Below are 21783 nucleotides of genomic sequence, written 5' to 3'. Positions count from 1 at the left end.
TGAGACAAAGTAAAATAATCAATTTTTTTATATAAAATGACCCTTAAAAACTTTTTGCATATTTTAAAAACCTCTTAATATTAAATATTTCTCCTTTTCTATAGCTGTTTGTTTTACATTATTTGACATTGAGTTCTTAAGGTTTTGGCACACATGGCTTTAGTTCTTCATCATGAGAACATATCATATTGGACATTAAGTATAACTTTGATGAATGATACAATTTTGCTTGGTCTACACAGCCTTGATTAAAAACTATGTATTTTTTTCAGTGATGTTTAAGTCAGTCAAGTTCCTAGATTAGAGAAGTATATGTATCTCAGTGTCTTTGGTAAATTTTTCAGCATTTCATGATTTATGGTGAAATATAGTGTCGCAGTATTCAATTTCCGTCTGAGAATTTCTGAAATTCAAAGATGATGATAATGATAACGAAAACTTATGTACTTTAAAATTTCAACTCAATTTGTCTTCAATACCCTTAAGAGGTAGGACCTATTGTTCATTATCCTCACATTTTAGATGATGAAATTGATGCAAAGGTGAAGTAATGTGCCCAGTGTCACCCATCTAGTAATTATTAAAAATAGGATTTAAATCCAAAATTTCTGAATCTAAATAGCACTCCCTCTTGACAGGCTGGCTCTAACAATCTAATGTAGCAATACTGTAATTCAATAAGTAGAAGACAAACAAAAATCAAAAATAATCAAAGAAGGAAATTATTTTTTAGAAAAAAAATTTACATTTCTACGCAAAGAACAACAAAGAGAATAACAAAGAGTTTTTTCTTAATTCACTAAATGATCATAATTTTTACATCATCATAATGGTAATAAAACAGGGAATAAAAAATTCTCTCCCTACCAGATATGCTAACCTGAACACATCAAATTTTAATTTACAACAACAGTCAAAATATAAATTATGTGCCATATGCTTCGTTCCATAGTTCATTCTGTAGTTACTGCTATGATAGGCCAAGCCAATTCAAATAGCTGAGCCATATTTAAACTTGTGAAAGGACTACATGTTTCTGTGTGTAGGAAAAGATTCTTTATAGATATTATGTATCAGTTCTTGGAAGAAAGGAATACTACTTATGTTATCACTCAGAACTTTTTTGGTCCTGATTCATATTACTGAGAAATCATATCTGAACTGTGAAAAAAAGGAAGTGTAGTTGGGAAGCTGTTTGGAAAGTTATTTTCCAAAAGAAATACACAGGACATTCAACATGTTGTTTGCAAGAGGTGAGTATGTCAGGAAATGAGAATAGAATGGATCCATGTTTCATCTAAATCTAATTAGGATAAAGGTGAGAAAAGAGATCTGTAAAGTAAAAGTAAACAAAACATAGATGACCTTTATTATCTGAGTCTTTCAGAGTCTAGAATACTTATCTTGACACCTAGATAATTGACTCAGTTGTGCACTTCTTTTACCTTATCTTAACTTGAGCTGGGTCAAAGGGACACACATCCTCCAGTTATTCTAAGAAATCATGATATAAATGTGGTAAAGTAGACTTGGATCCAAAGACTTCCACATAAATCTTGGTTTTTGTAAGGTAACCTAAGGTACGCCATTGGGCCTCCCCTTTTGTCAGTTACCTCACTTTGAAAATGGAAATCAAAATAAAATTTATAATACCTGCCTCAGATAGTCGCCTAGCTTAACATGTCATAATATTTAATACATATAATAGTAATTAATTGACTGGTGAAAATGTACCGATAATTTTAAAATATTTTATTGATGTTATGTTGTTACATAAAATTATTTCATTTCTCTCATTGCCTAGAATCTTTCTCTGGTTGGGCATTTGTGTTGTATTGTCTTATAATCATGCTATAATACATGCTTACTTGATGCTTAACTTGATGTGTATTAAAACCTGCATTAACTAATGAATAAAAGTCAATTGCATAATTTATAGATTACAAAGTGTAGCTTACTTTTATTTCTATTTTATGTACATCCTGCCTGATGTTTTAAACTGTATATAGTAAATGATTGGGTTTATTTTGGTCACAGAATGTACTTTCTTTTTAATGTTTAGTACATGAGTCAAAAATTTAATAAGTAAAATATAAAGTATTTCTACAAAATCACAGGAAAAGTATCTATTATCTTTGAAAATACTACTTGTTATGAATATTGAACGCAGTCAGCAATTATATTAAGTTGAGCTTTGAAGAAAGCCAGTGTTAAGCTGGCAAATATACCATGAAGTGAATTAGCAGCTATTTTAGCTGAGGTCTCTTCCAATTCTCTTTCCACAAACTACCTCACAAGAGCTTCTATATAGTGAAGCAAGGCATGTTTTTTTTAATCTATCTTAAAACTTCATCATTTGTACAGCATGATGATGGCCATGAAGTAAATTTGGGAAAAACAACTCCCTTTCTCCCAGATATCCTAACCGGGTGACATCAAATTTAAATTTTCAACAGTAGTCAAAACATTTTATGCCATATGCTTCATTCTATAATAGTGACATTCAAGTCTGAATAAACGTATGTTGTTTTTGTGGACATAACTGTTTGGTCTTGAAGAAGAAAATGTGAAGTTCATAGTTATTGTTTCTCAGAGTCAGTGTGAAGATCAAATGAGTTTTTATATATGCATGTGTATATATGTATATATATTTCAAGGTTCACTCTTTGCATTATATGTACATATATATATATATATATATGTATGTATATGAATCATCATCACGGTCCTCTTCATCATCATTTTATTCTCTAATTTTAATGTAGTTAGATAGAAAAGACCCCTGAGACAAGTCATCATCTGTTATATTCAACATTCTATGGACTGTTAGATAAAATGACTTTTAAATAATTGAATAAATATATTAGGATTTTACGTTTATCTTCTGTAGACTCACCGAAAACATCAGGATAAGTGCAGTAGCAGAACGTACAACAGGGAACGTACACGTCTTACCAAGTTCCACATGATGTTGATTTCTTCTTCAAGGGCTCTGTATTTTGTATAACTTGGAGTTCATGAGCATTTGGAATGGAAATAATTGCATTATTAAATTGTTATTTAATTTTATGGATCAATGTCATTTATATCTGAGTGATTGTGGATAGCAGCAGCGGCAGCAGCAGGTCAATAGCAGCAGTAATAGTAGTAGTAGATGATAAGGATATTTAATCATTCAATCAATTGATCATTCAATCAATATACACTATTTAAACCAGTAAGAATTTTAAGGACTTGGTAACTGTGACTAATTTCTATGCTTACAGACATCGTAGATTTAGAGAGGTAAGGGTTTTTGAGGTCAACCAAGTCGAACATATTTTACAGAAAAGAAACTAAGGCCCAGGGCATTCAGTTCACTTGTCTGAAATTAGTAGTGGAAATGCTGGAACTAAAACTCAAGTCCTCTGATTCCAAATGTCTATTTCTGTTTGAATTTTCTTTCTATGAATGGAACATAATAGTCACAAGTAATATAACACTTTGAAGTAATATACACCACGCATTTATTTCAAGCTTGTGCTACTTATTATTAAAGAATCACACACTTAGAAACAATATTCATTGAATTTATATGTGTGCAGCAACATGCAGAAATCTTGCTTTCCCAGACTCCTATACAACTAATACCTCTGGTCAAATCTTTGCTTGGAAATGCTCGTATCTGACACCTAGGTCAGAATCATTTTAAATTGTTTTACGATATCATTTTGAATTACCTGTCATAGATTAAATCAGAATACTTCAGTCCAATGTAAAATCAGGACTTAGATTTTTTAAGATCTTCTATTTCTAAGACCTTAGATTTTCTTTGGACCTTCTAGAAAGAAGGCCCAAACTCAGGTCTATTTAGAAACTAATTGTCAGGACATAGTCATAGAAATAGAGAATTTGAGAATGAGATTATCTATCCCATTTCTTTATTTCTAGGTAAAACTGTAACTGAAAAACTTCAGAAAGTATTTATTTATCTTTTCTTTAGTAATTGCCAGAGAAGTCCAGATTATAATACTCTTTATGCTCAATATTCTTTTTTCTAATATCTACCGAAAATGTTCTTTTCCAATTTATGATATTGTTTTCACATGACCTCAGAAAATGTAATATCTAACCCAGGTGGAACTGTGCATCACATAAAATTGCTTCCTCCCAAGGTGCATACTATCAAGCACAAAGAAAACTTTCCCAAGACCTTAACTTGGAGGCATTCCAGAATGCTTCTAAAAAATAGTTAAGGTCTCAGGTTAACTTGGTCTTAGACAAATTTTTAGCTGGATCTGTTATAGCCATTGTTCAATTCAATTTCAACACATTTATTGTAGGAGTTATTTATTTGTTTTGTGTCAAGTACCTCTTTGGAAAACTGGTGAAACCTATGCACCCCTTCTCACAATTTTTTAATGAAACAATAAAATACATAACATTGCAAAGGAAACCAATTATTTAAAGTACAGTTATCTACTTAAGAAACAAATTCATACACCTCAGGCAAAGAAATTCTTGTTTATTGAGAATCTTGTAAATTCCAGTTCCTGTAGGACCAAGACAATGAAAATTGTAACCACTAGACATAGTCCTATCCTTCAAATACCTTATAATGTAGTAAAGTAGATAAGACATGAATGCAAACAATTATAAATAAACATAGAATATAAGTGTATTTACAAACTTATAATTTTACTACACAAATTATTTTTAATGTTTATGTTTTTAGATGTGCATAGGGTTATAAAAGTTTGAGAGAGGGGAAGATTGTTTCCAGGTAAGGAAAAGTTTCATGGGAAAGCTGATATCAAAACAAGTTTTTCAGTAATAAGAAAGATCCTCAAAAGTCAGAGATGGAAACCAGAATGAATAGAGAAGTTTGGACACATGTAAGTCACGTTGAGATGATAGACTGAGCAAAGGCTCAATTGAGCAAAGGCAGAAAAATATTGGGAAAGATAAATAATTCTTGGTGGTTTGCTGGAAACATAGGTCGGAGTGAGCATTTGGAAGGCCTTGAATGCTAAGATTTTGAACATTACTTGGTACATAATGGAGTAGAATAGTATCCTCCCAGATTTACTCTTTCAAAATCCACTCATGTTGGTGTGTTGAGTGTCAAGGAAGCAGCTACCATTCTTCAGTAAGGTTATAGGGATAATCCACAGCAGCAACTCCCCCATCCACCTTAAACTATTACTCCCGAGGAAGTCCCATGTGATGTGTTCCTCCACTGATCAACATTTGTCCAGTCAAAATTAAATTTCATTAATGGACATTTATCAGGCAGATATAGAAATAATAGTTTTACTGTTGCTGTTTCAAGAAACTGCCTCCAAACTAGAGGTACATGCTTCTCTTACACATCCAAGGTGATAGAGAAAGTATGCTTAAACTTAGAAAGTCCCTGTGATTAAAGGGCAAAATCATAACTCCTGATTCCTGGAAGTTCTTTTCTTCTTATTTCATGGAGTTATCTTGAAGGCAGTGTCTTATGAGTCTTATAATAAAGTATGAGTTTATAATAAAGTTTATTGGTAAGGGAATGTGATAGTAGAGAGAAGGAGATGAAGCTTTTTGTCAAGCAAAGGCAATGAGAACTTCAACCAGGGTGAAAACAGTGATGATGTCAAAGAATCAATGAAGTTAAAGTTGAAAGGATATGGTAACTAATTATACGTGTTTAAAGGGCATATTTTTGAAAACTTGAAATCTCCAGAGTAAGCTTTGACTCCCACAAGGAAGAAGTTAGAAATAGGTCCATTTTTTTATCAGAAATGGGTTGCATATTCATAATTAGACCTGTGGTTTCATGGAGCTAAATGGTTTAGTGGATAGACTTTTGGGGTTGGAATCAGGAAGACTCATCTTCCTGAATTCAAATCTGTCCTCAGACACTTATTCTGGCAAGTCAATTAACTCTGTTTGCCTCAGCTTCCTCATCTGTAAAATGACCTGAATAAGGAAATAGCAATCTTCACCAAGAAAATCACAAAACAACTAAAATTAGAAGAAAAGGAGGATAGTTGGAAAAAAAGTTTACAGGATATTTCTCTTATAAAGGTTGCATTTCTTGAACATATAGGGATTTGAGAAAATTAACAAAAAAATAGCCGTTCAATAATTAATAAATGTTCAAATGAAATGAACAGTTTATGGAAGAAATCAAAATTATCAATAATCATATGAAAAAGTGCCCTCACTGATAAATTACAAAAATGTAAATTAAAGAAATCCTCTCATCCCCATCAGATTGGTGAAGATGACAGAAAAGGAAAATGACATATGCCAGACGAAATGTGGGGAAATGGATACATTAATGCATTATGAGTAGAGCTGTGAACAAGCCAAACCATTCTGGAGAACAATTTGCAATTATGCCCAAAATAGACCATAAAACCATGAAAACATAAAACCCTTTGACTCATAAATGTTACTGCTAGGATTTATTCCAAAGAGATTAAAAGAAAAGTAATTATGTGTACAAAAATATTTATATCAACTTGTTTGTGAGGGTAAAAAAGTTGAAAATTGTTGGGATGGTCAGCAATTGGGAAATGACTGAACAAGTTATGGCGTATTATTGTAACTAAATACTATTGTGTTACAAGAAATTATGAAAGGGATGATTTCAGAAAAACCTGAGAGAATTACATGAACTGATACAAAACGAAGTGAGCAGAATCAGGAGAGTAATGTACATAGTAACAGTAATATTACAATGATAATTAACTATGAAACACTTTGCAAATCTGATCAATATAATTATCCTCAACAATTGCAAAGGACTTATGAAGAAAAGGGTTGTCCATTACCAGAGAGAGATCTGGTGAACTCTGAGGTCAAATTGAACTTTATGTTTCTCTTTATTTTTCTGCCCTTTCCTTCCTAACATAACTAATGTGGAAATACGATTTGCATGACTTTGTATATATAATGAATATTGTACTTCTTGCCTTCTTAATGGATAGGGGAGGAGGTAGAGAAAAAGAGAGAAAATTTTGAACTGAAAATAAAAGTCCAAGTATTAAAAAAAATTATCTTTTTACCAGAAATACTTTCAAGTTCTCTCTTTCATTAATGATACACTTTATCCTTATATGATTATATTCAGGTTTGTTGGCTGAGTTATTCTTGGCTGTAAATATGTCCATTTTGACTTGTGGAATATCATATTCCAACCTTTTCATTCCTCTTGAGTGGTGACTGCTAAATCATGTACGATCCTAACAGTGGCTTTTTGTTATTTGAATTTTTATTTTCTGGCTGCTTGTAGTATTTCTTCTTTGACCTCTGAGCTCTGGATTCTGGCTGTGATGTTCCTAGAATTTTTCATTTTGGGATTTCTTTCAGACATAGGTCAGAAGATTTTTTCTACTTCACTTTCTCTGCTGGTTCTAAGAGATCTAAACAGCTGTATTTTACAGTTTCTTGGAATAGGATGTCTAGGCTTCTTTCTTGGTTATGGCTTTTAGGTTGTGCAATGGTTCTTTTTTTTCCCTCAATCTGTTTTCCAGGTCAATTGTTTTTGCTATGAGATCCCTTACATTTTCTTCCACTTTTTCAGTCCTTTAACTTTGTTTTAGTGTTTCTTATTTTCTCATGATGTCATTGGCTTCTACTTGTTCTATTCCAATTGTTAGGTAGTTTGTAGGTTTGGTAACATATGTATGTCTTATGATAAACTAGGCTGCTAAATCCCTCTCCTGCTCTTTTTTCCATTTCCTATCCATTTTTTCTTGTAGTGCTCTCATTTCATTTATTTTTTAAAATTAAACCTTTTTTTAAAGTCTTGCTTTATCTCTTCTATGAATTCTATTTGATTGTGTACCCAAGTTGTGCCTTCCATTGAAATTTTGTCTGTAGAACTTTTTGCATCATTCTCTTTTTCTGAGTTTGTGTTTTAAGCATTCCTGCCATGACCACATTTTTTTATAGTGAGATTTATTTTTCTTTTATGCAATTGTTCTACCCTACTTTCTGACTTTGGACTGTATATTAGGACTAGGCTGTGTACTTCTCTGGAGAAAACAAGGATTGGTTCTGCTACTTCCTTTGAGTATTGAGTGTAATGTTATCCCATGCTCTCAGGGACAGGCTGAAACCTTCAAGTTGACTGTTCTCATAGTGGTCTGATCCTGGGTAAAGTATGATCACTGTCCTCCTAGCCTGAGTTCTACAAGCTCCAGATTCAAGTTCAAGTCTGAGCAAGAGGATTGAGGCTGTGGGGCAATTGAGGTTGAGACTCATAATAAGGTCACTATGACCTCATGCAGGGCTTGAGAACAGATACCAATGAAAAGTTCTGTCACTCACTACCCAGAAATTGCTGGATATACTATCTACCAAGTGAAAAGTTTTGCTGATTTGGAATGATAGAACTGTAAGTTTCTCTTTTTTCTGAGATTTCTATCCCCATTATACTGTAGGCTTCAGACTGGGATTGAAGCTGGAACTGAGATCCCAGTCTTCATCTTGTGTGCCAGCTACAGAGTTGCTCCTAGTTTCCAAGCCTGCTCTTTTCTCAGTACACAGACTCTGACCCACAAGCACTTCTCCCTCTGGTATACCACTGCTTGGTGCAGTTTCTCTCCTCCTTTTACCATGGATTTGTGACCTGGAACTGGGTAGTGAGTGACAGAGCTTCTAGTTAGTACCTGTTCTCAAACCCTGAATAAGATATAACACCCTTCTATGAGTCTCTACCTTATCTTGTTCAGCCCTCCCTCACTCAAAACAAAGTCAAGTGCAAGTCATGTCATCATTTCTCTGTGGCATGGTCTTCTTTGGAAAAAAAGGACAAACACACACATACACCTTATCTTGCCCCACAGCATCAGTTCTTTTTCAGTCTCTGAGTATTGGAATGCTCCATGGAATGTATTACTGGCCAGACTCTGATGCCCATTTTCATAGACTTCTCTGTCTCCTATGTCAACCTTAATTGGTCAAATAACTCAATACTACTTTTTCCCTTGGATTTACTAATCGAGATTCAGTCTGCTGCATTTCCTAGACCTTTTTGGTGAAACTTTATTCAGGGAGCTCACTGTACTTCTTCCTGCTATTCTACTGTCCTTGGCTTTGTCCTTAAGGAGATCAATTTCAGTAGATACAAGTTATAACTACGGTGAAAGTCTAAAATTCAACCATGACAGCAATTTCACTTAAAGGTATCAATTAAAAGTAGATTATTTTCAAAGAAAAATAAGTGGAAAATGAAATTTTTGAAGGAATAAGGGCCTGATCCTGGGAGTATACTCATTCAGTGAGCTTGATTCTAGAAGTGGCTAATGATGTTAAATGAAGGTGACTTGCTGTCCAAGTCATAGAATATACAGTTATTTTGTAAATATTTTATATCCACCTACTATGTGATTTTTTTTTACTTTATTCTGAAATAAATAAAACAAGTTCTATAACATAGTAGAAGAGGCAAAAGTGATTGTATATGCAACTGTGAATTTATTATGTACAACTTGTTATTCCTTTTAAATATATAGTATAATTATCATGTATCTATTTTTTTCTCTTTTTCACTCCCTCCCCACTTATTCTAGGGAAGCTACCCTTAGGCACACACACACACACACACAAACACACACACACACACACACACACAAAACCATTATGTACATTACTTCCATTGTTAGTCCTTTCTCTGTATGCAAATAATGTCTTCATATGCTCCTTGTAGTTAATTTGGGTATTTATAGTACTCAAAAATGATTTAATAGAAGTTGTTCTTAAAGCAATATTATTAATTTTACATAATGTTCTCTTTATTCTGCTAATTTTGCTCTTCATTATTTCTTGTAAGTCTGCTTTTTGAGCTCACTATTTTTTACAGCACAGTAGTATTCCATCACAAACATATACCATAATTTGCTAAGCCGTTCCCCAATTGACAGACATCCTTACAATTTCCAGTTCTTTGCCACTAAAGAGAGATTCTATATTTTACAACATATAGATATTTTTCCTTTTTCCTTAAACATGTTAGGAAATGGACTTAGTAGTGATATTGCTGAGTCAAAGGGTATAGGCAGTTTAATAACTCTTTGAGAATAATTTCACACTGTTCTCCAAAATGGTTGGATCTGTTCACAGTGCCACCAAAAGTGAATTAGTGTCCCAATTGTTCCACATCCCATCCTACCTTTGTCACTTCCCCTCTGATCATTTTAGTCAATCTGATAGGTGTAAAATGATATCTCGAGGTTCCTTTCATTTGCATTTCTGTAGTCAATGATGATATAGAGCATTTTTTATATCACTATAAATTGTTTGGATTTCCCGATTGAAAAACTGCCTAACCACATCCTTTGACCATTTACCAATTGAGAAATCTCATAGTTATAGATTTTAAAAACTTCTTTATATATTTGAGATATGAGATCTTTATCTGAAAATCTGTTTATGATTTTCCCCCCAATTTTCTGCTTTCCTTCTGATCTTGGCTACATTTGTTTTATTTGAACAAAACCTTTTAATTTAATGTAACAAAAATTATCCATTTTATATCTCTCACTGTTCTCTATCACTCCTTTATTCATAAATTTTGCACCTATCTATAAGTTTTATAGGTACTATATTCCTTGTTCTTCAGTTTTTTTGTAATAGCTCTCTTTACATCATCCATTTTTTACATTTTGTATCCATTTTTATCTTATCTTGGTAAATGGAGTAAGATATTAATTTAAATAAGAAGTTTGTTTTTTGCTTAAGTGCTGGGTTAGACATGAGTGTAAATACATAAGTCCAAGGACTTGACTTCAATTTCTTTTTATCTGGTTGATCATCAAGGCAATCACTACTATAAGCCACCAAGTAAGAAAAGAGTTACTACCAGTGTTGGAATCATGCTTTCCTCAACTTGGCCCAAATGTACATGAGAATACATCATGTATCTCTTCTTTGTCTCTTTATGTTTATTCTACCATGCTCTTAGGTAAAACAATATTAGAAACATTTGTGAGGTAGTAAATGTCAAAAAGTCAGAAGAAAGAACCATCAGAGGACCAGTAATTGCATGCTATGGAACATTTTGCCAGCAGCTGAATCTAGAGCAAATTTTGGGATCCACCCAGCAGTGAATAGATTTTGCAGTATGCTGTTGTTTGTTATAAGGGAGAGCAACTTTGTTCATTAGCTGCATGATACTCAGACGTGAATTTTCTGGGAGGAAATACTTTATAGTAACACCTTAAAGTTAGAGCCCATTTTACCCATTGGCCAGGATGATAGAAAGGTTCATGTGCCGCAATTTGGAAAGCTGCTATACTACTGTTCTTCCAATATTTTTTCCAGTTAATATGCCTTTGTAAAATATAACTAATGTTAGCTGCTTAAATCACACTAAGGAGTTGCAACTATTGATGATACTGAAAACGTATGTAACTGTCTTTGAGTGATTGATATTGAGGAGAATAAAACAGAATTGATCCTCAAGCCAATAGTATTAAAAGAACCCTATTGTACCTTAAGCATACCCCTTGAAACCTAGAGGAGGGATATAGTCAGCTTTGAGAGACTCAAACTGCAGTACACGGAAGGACTGAACTAGTCCAGAGCCTATATGACTTAAATGTCATATAGTGTTATGACAGTGTAGTGAGTATAAAAAAAAAAAAGAAAAGAAATCCCTGAAAGACAACAGAACACTAATAAACACAAGAACTACTCATCTTGGGAGAATCAGAATCACAGAAGGTGAGAGGTGAAAGAGGCCAACAACAGCTCTCTAGCCCAATTTAAACTTGAAAAGGAAGTCATATATAGCTGAGAAGTGATCGTCCATCTTCTGCCTTCACTACCCTGCAATTATGCCCATTCTACTTAGTGATGACTCAGACTTTTAGAATGTGGGTGTGGGTGTGGGTGTGGGTGTAAATTTTGTCCCAACATCTCTGCTTTCTCTTGTGCCTCACATCAATAAATCTCCTTTTCTGAAGCAATGTTGAATGGAAGTGCTTTTTGTTATGGATCCTTCTAGCCTCTTCCATTATTAATCTTTACTCCCAAAACCAACTAATTGTATTTCTGGTTTTATGTACCACCCACCACTGTGGGTGCCAGCTGCCCTCGAAATTTATACATACCCTCTCTTGGCAATGGACAACAGTGAAAGAAGGTGGTCTCAAAATCCGCAAATTCCTTACAAATGAAATTCATCATAATGTCTCCTGTCTCAAAAAAAAAAAAACCACAGAACCCCAACTTTAATGTAAGAATGTTCTAGAGTGACATCCTTTCAATTCATTTTACAATGATATCTACTTTCTATTTCTATTTCCTCTCTTTTCTTTCTTTTAATCCTGTTCTGCAAAAACCTGCATTCCCATTGAGACATGAAAGAAACTATTATAACACTATGCTTCAGCTATGGACCAGATGCCTCTCCCTTACTTCTCTTCTGCTTACTATTGGGTAACTACCCATTTGTTGTTTCCCACCACAAAAGAATTATTCTAGTTACTTAACGTGCGTCAAAACTTTGTCCTAGTAATATTAGTTGAACTCTTCCACTTTTCCTTCTCATGATTTGTTAGGTTCTCCTTAAGCACATTTGTCAATTAAGCACATTTGTCACAAGAGCACATTTGTCTCTTGATGATTTTTTTTGGTCTTTGTTTTATCACTCAATTTCATCTCCTTTAAAATAGGAATAGGGGGCAGAGCCAAGATGGCAGAGTAAAAAGATGCACATACTCTAGCTCTTCCCCTCCAGTACATAAAATACCTGTAAAGAAAGACTCTCAATAAATTCTAGAACAGCAGAAGCCACAAAGCAATGGAGTGGAGGAGATTTCCACTCCAGGGTGACCTGGAAGGCCTGTAGAGAAGGTCTGTCACACCAGAGGCAGAGCCATGGCCAGCCCAGTCTTGGGGCTGGGATGAATAGGTCTCAGGGGCCCAATTCCCAGCAGCGACAACAGAGGTTCGCAGATCTCTCAACCCATAGGCACCAAAGGCAGTTTCAAAGGTCAGTGAAAGGGTTTTTCCAACTTGGAGAGAAGGAAGCAGGGCTCTCCTCTAGCCCCAGCTCCAAGCAGCAGCATCAGAGGCATCAGCAGTTGGTGTCCATTGTTCCACTGTTGCACAGCTCAGCTTAAAGCCCCTGGGGGATGAGCAGTTGATTTGAATCTCAGCCTCGAACCTGGCCAGGGAGTAATCTCTTCTCCCTTGATTGTGCCAGCTTGGAGGAACTGAGATCTTACAGGTCCTCAGAGTATACCTACCGTACTCTTGATGAAGGACTCAGAAGTCAAGTAACTGGGTGGAAAAATGCCCAAAAAAGGAAAAAAATAAGGCTATAGAAGGTTATGTTCTTGGTGAACAAGTATTCTCTCCCATCCTTTCTGATGAGGAAGAACTATGTTTACCATCAGGGGAAGACATAAAAGTCAAGGCTTCTGCATCCCAAACCTCCAGAATAAATATGCAATATTCCCAAGCCATGGAAGAGCTCAAAAAGGATTTTGAAAATCAAGGAAGAGAGGTGGAAGAAAAAATGGGAAGAGAAATGAGAGAGATGCAAGAAAATCATGAAAAGCAAGTCAACAGCTTGCTAAAGGAGACCCAAAATAATGCTGAAGAAAATAACACTTTAAAAAAAATAGGAATAGTTTATAAACATAAGAAAGTTGATTTCTGCCAGTTAGTCTTTTGACTGATAATTATACTTACTTAACTTATATTTCTATTGTTTCTTCTTGTTATTCAGTCAGTTTAGCTGTTTCATGATGTCACTTTATTTTTGTCTTTGTTTTGGCAAAGGTACTAGAGTGGTTTTGTCATTTCCTTCTCTAGCTCATTTTACAGATGAGGAAACTGAGGCAAACAGGGTTAAATGACTTGCTTAGGTTCACTTAGCTAGTGTCTAGACAAAATTTGAACTCAGGTCTTCCTGACTCCAGCACCAGTTTTCTATCCACTGCACTACCTGTCCAATTACTATTGTTTAGGATTTTCAATTTATAGTCTGCTCATTTCTCTCTCTGTCTTGACAAAAACACTTAAATTTGTCTCCTTTGTTATAGGTCCACCTTTTTCATTAATTAATAGACTAACCTTTGCAGGACATGTTATTTGGAGATGTAACTTGAATTCCTTTGTTTTGAGGAACACACCAAATTGTTCTCTTCTTTTTCTTGTGCTTATCGAAAAATCCTAGGTTATTCTAATAGCTAGTTCCTAATATTCAATTTTTTTTCACCTACTTGCTTTCAAAGTTTATTACTTATTATTTTATTTTCTTTATTTAACCCACTATAGCCCTTAGAGTTTCCATCATGGTTTGTTTGGCTAGTTTCTATTAGCTTTCAGTACATTAGATTCATCAGTGCTTTGCTCTCCTTACTTTAAAGTTTCACACCATTTTTGTGCATCATTTACCACAATATGACACAGTCTTTAAAAAAAAATTCATTCTCCCTTGAGTTACCGATAATTAAATTATATCCATGTGTCCTCTTTTGAATTATTCCCTTGATCATATATAGAATTCATGCGTTATTTTAAAGGTATTATTGCCTTTTACTTTCCTCATTTTCTTCAGTTCCCTTTATATATGTGAAAATCGATAGGGAAGGTGTTCTAAATATATATTATTTTCTCTTTCAGGGACTCTTTTCCTTCAGTGATAGTCTATCAGCTAACCTTTCTATTTGTGTATGTAGGTATTTAATTCTGCATTGAGACATTTTGTTTCTGTAGCAGAAGCACCGTGACACATCCAGAATGACCTGCTAGCACAGGTTCTTAGATCTGCTTTTCTTAAAGGAAAGTAATTTTTGAGGGGTCAACAAACTTCTTTAATCACATATACCAACAGAGAAAATACAAGAAGAGAAATAAAGACCAATGGATAGGGCTTCTAACTGTTTGATCATAAGCAATACATACATCATAGATCAACAGACAGATGCAGCTGTCTGACCATTACATACAGACATAGTTACCACAGATAGAACCACCAACATCTGAATTTTCAAAGCCATGGTGAGGAGGAGCTCATCTGGCACAGGAACATTCTTCCAAAGAGTAAGTCCCTACAGGGGCCATGCCCCTGACTACCTTGTAAAGACACCTATTCACTGAATGGGTATTGCCTCACTTTTAAGTGAGTACTTGAAAATGCCTTATCCTAAAAGGTCAAGGTGTCCCATTGCATTCTGAGTCATCTCCAGTCATTCTGATGAATATCTGGTCACTGGATTCAGATGGCTCTGGAGGAGAAATGAGGTTGGTGACCTTGCACAGCCCTCCCTCACTCTATCATTTCTCTGATGGCATGGTCATCTTGGAAAATGAAGGACAAACACAACAACAACAACAAGCCCCCAAAGTCAAACCTCCTTTTTTTTTCAGAGCTGGATGCCATGACCCTTGTGACCCAGTGCCTCATTGACAATTAACAAAAGGTGTGGACTTTCCTATAAATCAAGCCTCCCCTAATCAAGCTTCCCTCTGTGTCCCTGGGTGGGGAAGATATTTGCCTACCCTAATCAAGCAACTCTCATTAACATCATAGTTTCTATTCCAAATATGTTCTTAATGTGAACCCCTTAGTTCCTAGGATATTGCTCAGAGAATGTTACCATAAGGGATGCCACACTTTGGAATTAGAGAATACATTGTGTTCCAGAAAATATCAATCTGGTGATTTCTTTTTGAACCTGGATTTTCAGGAATTATGCATTTTTGTGGACATCTGCAGCCTTGGTCAGAGTTTCTGTCTATAGTATCTTTTTCTCCAGCTCCTTGTGATGGCAATCAAATTAGGATATTTTGCTGTTTTTGTTTTACTAAAAGTGCTTCTGATTGAATAATGTCATTAAAGAAGATCTTTCCCACCTATTGATGGGCCTGCCCATTGTGAGAAGTTTGATTAGGGGAGCTGTTTTGTAGGAGGGTCCTAAGAACATTTTGTTTTTTTCTATTGAGGCATTGGGTCAGGGGGTTAGGCCCTCTGGCTCTAAAAAGTATATAAATACTTTGAGGGTGAGGTTTTACTTTGGGACTTAGTTTTTGTAAGAAGGTTTGAGTGTCAGACAAGGACTGTGGGAAGCTGCTTTAAGAAGCCCCCTAGCTTTGAAAACCCAGATGTCAGTGATTCTCTCTCTGGTAACTATGTTAAATTCAGGCAGAGGGAGTCATGTCTGTTGATATTTTTATTTCTTTGTATTTTCTTTGAAATTCAGGGTGTTGACTCCCCTGAACTAACTGAATGATATATGTACTTGGTTAAAGAAGTGATACATGTGCTTGATTAAAGGGATTGTTAGCCCCTTGAAAGTTGCTTTCCTTTTATGAATGCAGATCCAAAAAACTGTGATAGCAGGCCTCCCCCCGCCATGTATGTTGGGGTACTTAATGATACACTCCTTCATTCTTCCTTCTGATTTTTCAATAACTCTTCCTAGTATTCTATATTCTAAGAATTTGCTTCAGTAATAGGTGAGCTAGATTGGATCCTTAAGAATGGAGATTGGAAGCAGTTTGCCTCTTGTTAACCTGAGATGAATTTATGTCAGAAACTTCACCTTATCTCTTTCTGCCCTCAGGGAAAAGATTAAATGTTACTCCGGTGCCTACAGAGGATAATAGTAATTTATATGCTTTTAACAATGAAGTTGTGTCCTTTAAATTCTTAGATTGCAAATTTGTGTTTTAAGTTCATTTTCCTGTCTGTAAATACTTACTGCATTTAAAAACATTCACCTGATTCAAGACTAACTTACAATAATATGTCTTTGGATCACCCTTCCAAACAAATAACCAAACTGGTATGTGATTGGCTAATGAATGATTAAATGATAAATGACCAAATTGATAAAGGAAGGAGGATAAGCAACTGCATGTTGATTCTGTACAATAATCTTCTCATTACATTTTTCCAGATGGCAAATAGATACATATTAAACTTACTAAATAATCTTATTCAGCCAATGTATTTTTTAAATTCTACTGTAATTTGTCACACCTAAGGGTAATTTGAGAGTAATATTTTTGCATTTAACTTTTGAGTCACTAAACTAAGTCAGTAGAAGCTGGAAATTATGATATAAAAAGCATGAATCCTGTGAATGAATGATGTATTTATTTCAAGGATAATTATTTGTCTGAGGTACTTACTAAAGCTGAAGAGCCTGACTTGAATAGGGTCAAAGACAAACTTTATATACAGACTTTGAATACTATTATATTATATATTATTACATTAAAATAACAATAATAAATAGCATTCTATTTCCTCATTTGACTAGTTTTATAGAAAATAATTTAATACTCAAATGGATGTGTGATCTTTCCAATTTAGTTATTGCCTCTTTTGCAACCCTTACCCATTTGGGTCCCTAAATTCACCCCAATGTTTAATCTAATTTCCTAAGTTTTTTTGATATCATAAAAATGACAATGACTGTTCATTAGCTATGCTCAAATCTTGCCACATTATCAGCCCATCTTAATTTTTGCTAATACATTTTTGGGACAGAATTTGTTAAGTAAAGATGTGGTGAATCTATCTCCTAATTTCTTTCAAGCAGAGCTATTTAAAGTAAAACTGAATACAACATGTCTCAAAAGTCAAAGAAATGCAAGTAATTCTTTCAGAAAATGTCTTCTCTAAAGTATATTTTGACTGAAATGTATTTTTTTAATGAGTCATTTTCTTGGCAAGAAATCTTAGAATTTGAACTCAGTTACATATTTATTAGCAAAAATATTTTTTGTAAAGACAATTAACTATTTTTGTTCAAAAACATTTCTGTCCAGACAGACTTCTATTATACCCATTCTAAATATAATACCCATTGATCTCATATCTTTGTCAAACCTCACTATTGCTCTACTTGTACATTTTCGAGGATGTTCATGTCTATTCAGAGATTCTGTCTTCACCTAATTTTTAGTTCTTTAATAAGTCATGCATGCAGTCAGTCTACTGATTCTAGTATTTTTGCAGGCTTCCAGTCCCCTTATACAAATCAATTGTGCATTTGGTGGTGCCCTGACTACTTAGAAAATCAAGCTCTACTCATTATGTAAATAAATAAATAATGTGTATTTATGCATATGTATATGTGTGTATATATGCAAGGATATATGTATGTATGTGTATGTAGGTATATGTATTTATGTATGTATATGTATCCACATACATGCATATGTGAGTATATGTGTGTAATAAATATATGTGAAATACTAAATTTAAGGATACCATATAAAAATATATTGACTCAATTTTTTTTCTTTTCCATTGGAAATGAAGAATGTTTTAAATGAGTGACATAATACATCAAAAATACATCATATAATTTTAGATTTAGGAGGTACCTGAGTGGTCACCTATACTAAATACTCCACGCAGTGAAGGATGTTTACCTTCACCTCAAAAGGATAGTAATGAATGTAGCAAAATAAAGAAGGCACTCATACATACTAGAGAAGAAAAATTAATTAGAGGATGTGTTTTATCTGATGCTGGGCCAACAATGATATTATTTCTATGAAAGTCATACAATTATCTATCGTTACTAGTTAGTGGTTGGCACTACCATCCCTCATCAATCCGCAAAGTTTCCTTTTCCTCTAGGCTCTATCTGATGTTTTAAAACTCTCTTGGCTCATTTCCCAGACTCATGTATCCTGTCTGCACTGCTTCAGTTAATTACTTGTGTTTTTATTTGATGGTCACCTCTGCCAACCTCATTACTTATTGCTAATTCTGAACTGCGATGATAAAAGGTATGTGTCACTTACCCCAAGGTCATTGCCAGCATTGTTTTCATTTCCTTATATTCCTTATCCAGGAATATTGATGACATTATAAGTTGAAAATACATTTTATCATTCTGACCTGCTTTAAATAAACAGACTTATTTGGTGTTTTTTGCTTCTTTTGAATAAGCTATTAAGTCTTATCAGGAGGATAACCAGGTATTAATGGTAAGAGTTTCCATACTGAGAATTATCCAAATGGAAGAAATCACAGCTCCAAATAAAATTTTAAAAGAACAATTAAGAAAATAAACATGAATAATACACATGAGAGTATTTGGAATTATCTGGGCAGCTGCCAAAGTTCCACCAAGCCTACCTGGCTACTTAAATACCTATGGTCAAGACAACTATTTCTGAATTATGTAGAATTAATATAGAATTATTATAATAGGCCTTGTTCCATATCTAGAAGTTGCATCAAAGTGAATTCAACACCAAGCTAAAACATATACATGCATATTGCGTGTGCATGTACTTTGTTGCTGAGAAAGGCCACACCATCAGAGAAATAATGACATGACTTGCACTTGACTTTGTTTTGAGTGAGGGAGGGCTATGTACATGTTATGTTACTTGACAAGCCATGTTTTTTACTCTTCTTCTATTTTATGTGGTACTAATCTCTGTTACATTTTTGGTCTTATATCTACATTAATGCTACTAACATGTATGATTTTGAAACATTTAGCCCATTTAGGACACTTTTTCCTTGAGAAGAAGAACAATTTGATATAGATTATGCATATGCAATTATCCTGAACCTTTTTATTATTAATCATCTCTAACATATATTTATATATGTGTGTATATATATACACAGAGAGAGAGAGAGAGAGAGAGAGAGAGAACTATCATTAAACAGTGACAATATACATATGGCAAACAATGTATTCCCTGTCCTTAGTAAGCTTAGAATATAATGAGGAAGGTAAAATAAGCATGGTATGAATATGATAAGGGCAAAGAAGGTGGATAGACAAAGTTCTATAATAAATTTAAGAAAGATCAATTTCAGGGTGGAGTTAAAGAGGTTGAGGGAAAGATATATGAAGTAAATGGCACCAAACCAAGATCTCGAAGGATTTTAACAAGCAGAGATAGAGAAACTGTGTATTCCAAACATGATTTATGGCCTGTGTAAATACACCGAGCCGGAGAGGACAGGATCAAATAAAGAAACACTTAGCTTGATGTTTAGAGGAAGTAAAGGGGAATAGTTTGAAACAAGGTAAGAAACATAAAAAGAACTCAGATTTTGAAGTGCCTTAAATTACATATTAAGGAAAGGGACTGCAACTTTTAGCTTACCAGTAAAGAAAATCTAGGTGCCCCAGTGGATAGGGCACTGGACCTCAAATCAAAAAGACCTGAATTCAAATCCAGACTCAGATACTTCAAACTACACCCTCTCATAGGCTTGGTTGGAGATACAAAGACTGAGCTGCTACTCCCAAATACCTTTTCACTCGTCCAACACTGGATGGAATGGTTGAACTCATTTTGCCTCTTCCTCAGTACCTGTCAGAGATTTTTGGCACCATAGCTTTCTCTTACTTCCCACTGTAGATTGGGATGGGTTGAGGCAGCTGGAGATTGAGACCTCTTGGACTCTGAGATAGGGATCCTGTTTTTGAAACTTGCTCCCTCTTACAATTCGAAATGAGGCTACAGAGGAGAGAATTGGGACACTGGCTCAGATTCAGAGCTTATTGCATGGTCATTCATACAATAAACATTGTCATGTGTAACATTCTGATCAACTTTTGGAGCTGCTTTTCAGAACAAAATTCTTTCAAGAGTTCCAGGAGACATTCAAGTAATTCAAATGGATAATTTGAATTATCCGCATAATCACTCTCCCTTTGTCTTTGCTATCTCTATATACTATTGGCCCTTACTAACCTAATTAAATATGTTAATTAAACATTCATTTATTTAACACCTACTGGAACTACATCAAAGTCTAACTAACATCAACTAGGTAAAGGTCTCTTAATGTGGGTCATAATTTAAGTGAGAGGTAGAGTTTTGTTTATTTTATTTAGAATTTATTTATTTATACAAACGTTGCATTTCCCTAAAAAAAAAAATGCAAGTCAGGTGTAGAAGTGCACGTAAAGTATGGAACTCTAGAAAAGATAGTGAATAACTGATAAAGCACAAATAGTTGTTATATGGAAATTCATTGGGTTTTTACTATACATGTTTTCACATATTTTCTTTTCAATTCAACAGATATTGATTAAGTTCCTATTATATTCAAGGAATTCTGCTACACTTTGGGGACACAGAGATAAAAACAAAACATACCAAGTTCTCAAAAAGCTTATAGATTTTACTGAGATTTTAATGTTGTAGAAATATCATATATAGTTTCTGGTACAATCCACAAAGTAGGCAAAATTTTTGGACTGCTGTAAAGATGTAGTTGGTGTTGAGGCATTTTCGTCTCCCCTCTCCACCTCTATTTCACTAAATTACACCACAGGGCATGGATAGTGAAGGAAGACAACTGGAAAATAGCAAAAAGTGCTATAAACTGGTGGGAAAGAAAAGGAAAAAAAAGAGGAGTCAGGAAAAACAGAGTTTTGTCACTTGAGAAAGAAATAAAGCCCTGGGGAATTTTGTCCCCGTTTTACACAGCAAAAATAGTACCCTCAAATAAATACTTCTACCCCTTTCTTTGTGTGAGGAACAGCAGAAGCAAGTATCTGAGCTATTCACTGGGAAGGAAGGGTGTCAGGAGACAGAGCCAGACAGCTACAGACATGGAGAGAAATACACACACAGAAACCTGTGATCATATTTGAGACACAGACAGGGGGAAAATTTGTGGGGAATCTCAGAAGTGTTCTCATGTTCAAAAATCACGAGATTCATGTAACCACGGGGGCCATCAGTTACTTATTCAAAAGCATAATTTGGTTTTGTATTTTTAATAAAACCTGCAATAATTTGAACTGTGTGCTTATAAGTGAAAAGTTAGACTGACAGACAACAGCTTACTAT

Source organism: Notamacropus eugenii, chromosome 6 (assembly GCF_028372415.1).
Source record: "Notamacropus eugenii isolate mMacEug1 chromosome 6, mMacEug1.pri_v2, whole genome shotgun sequence".
NCBI lineage: Eukaryota > Metazoa > Chordata > Mammalia > Diprotodontia > Macropodidae > Notamacropus > Notamacropus eugenii.
The sequence above is the reverse complement of the archived record's forward strand: the minus strand, read 5'-3'. Positions refer to the sequence as shown.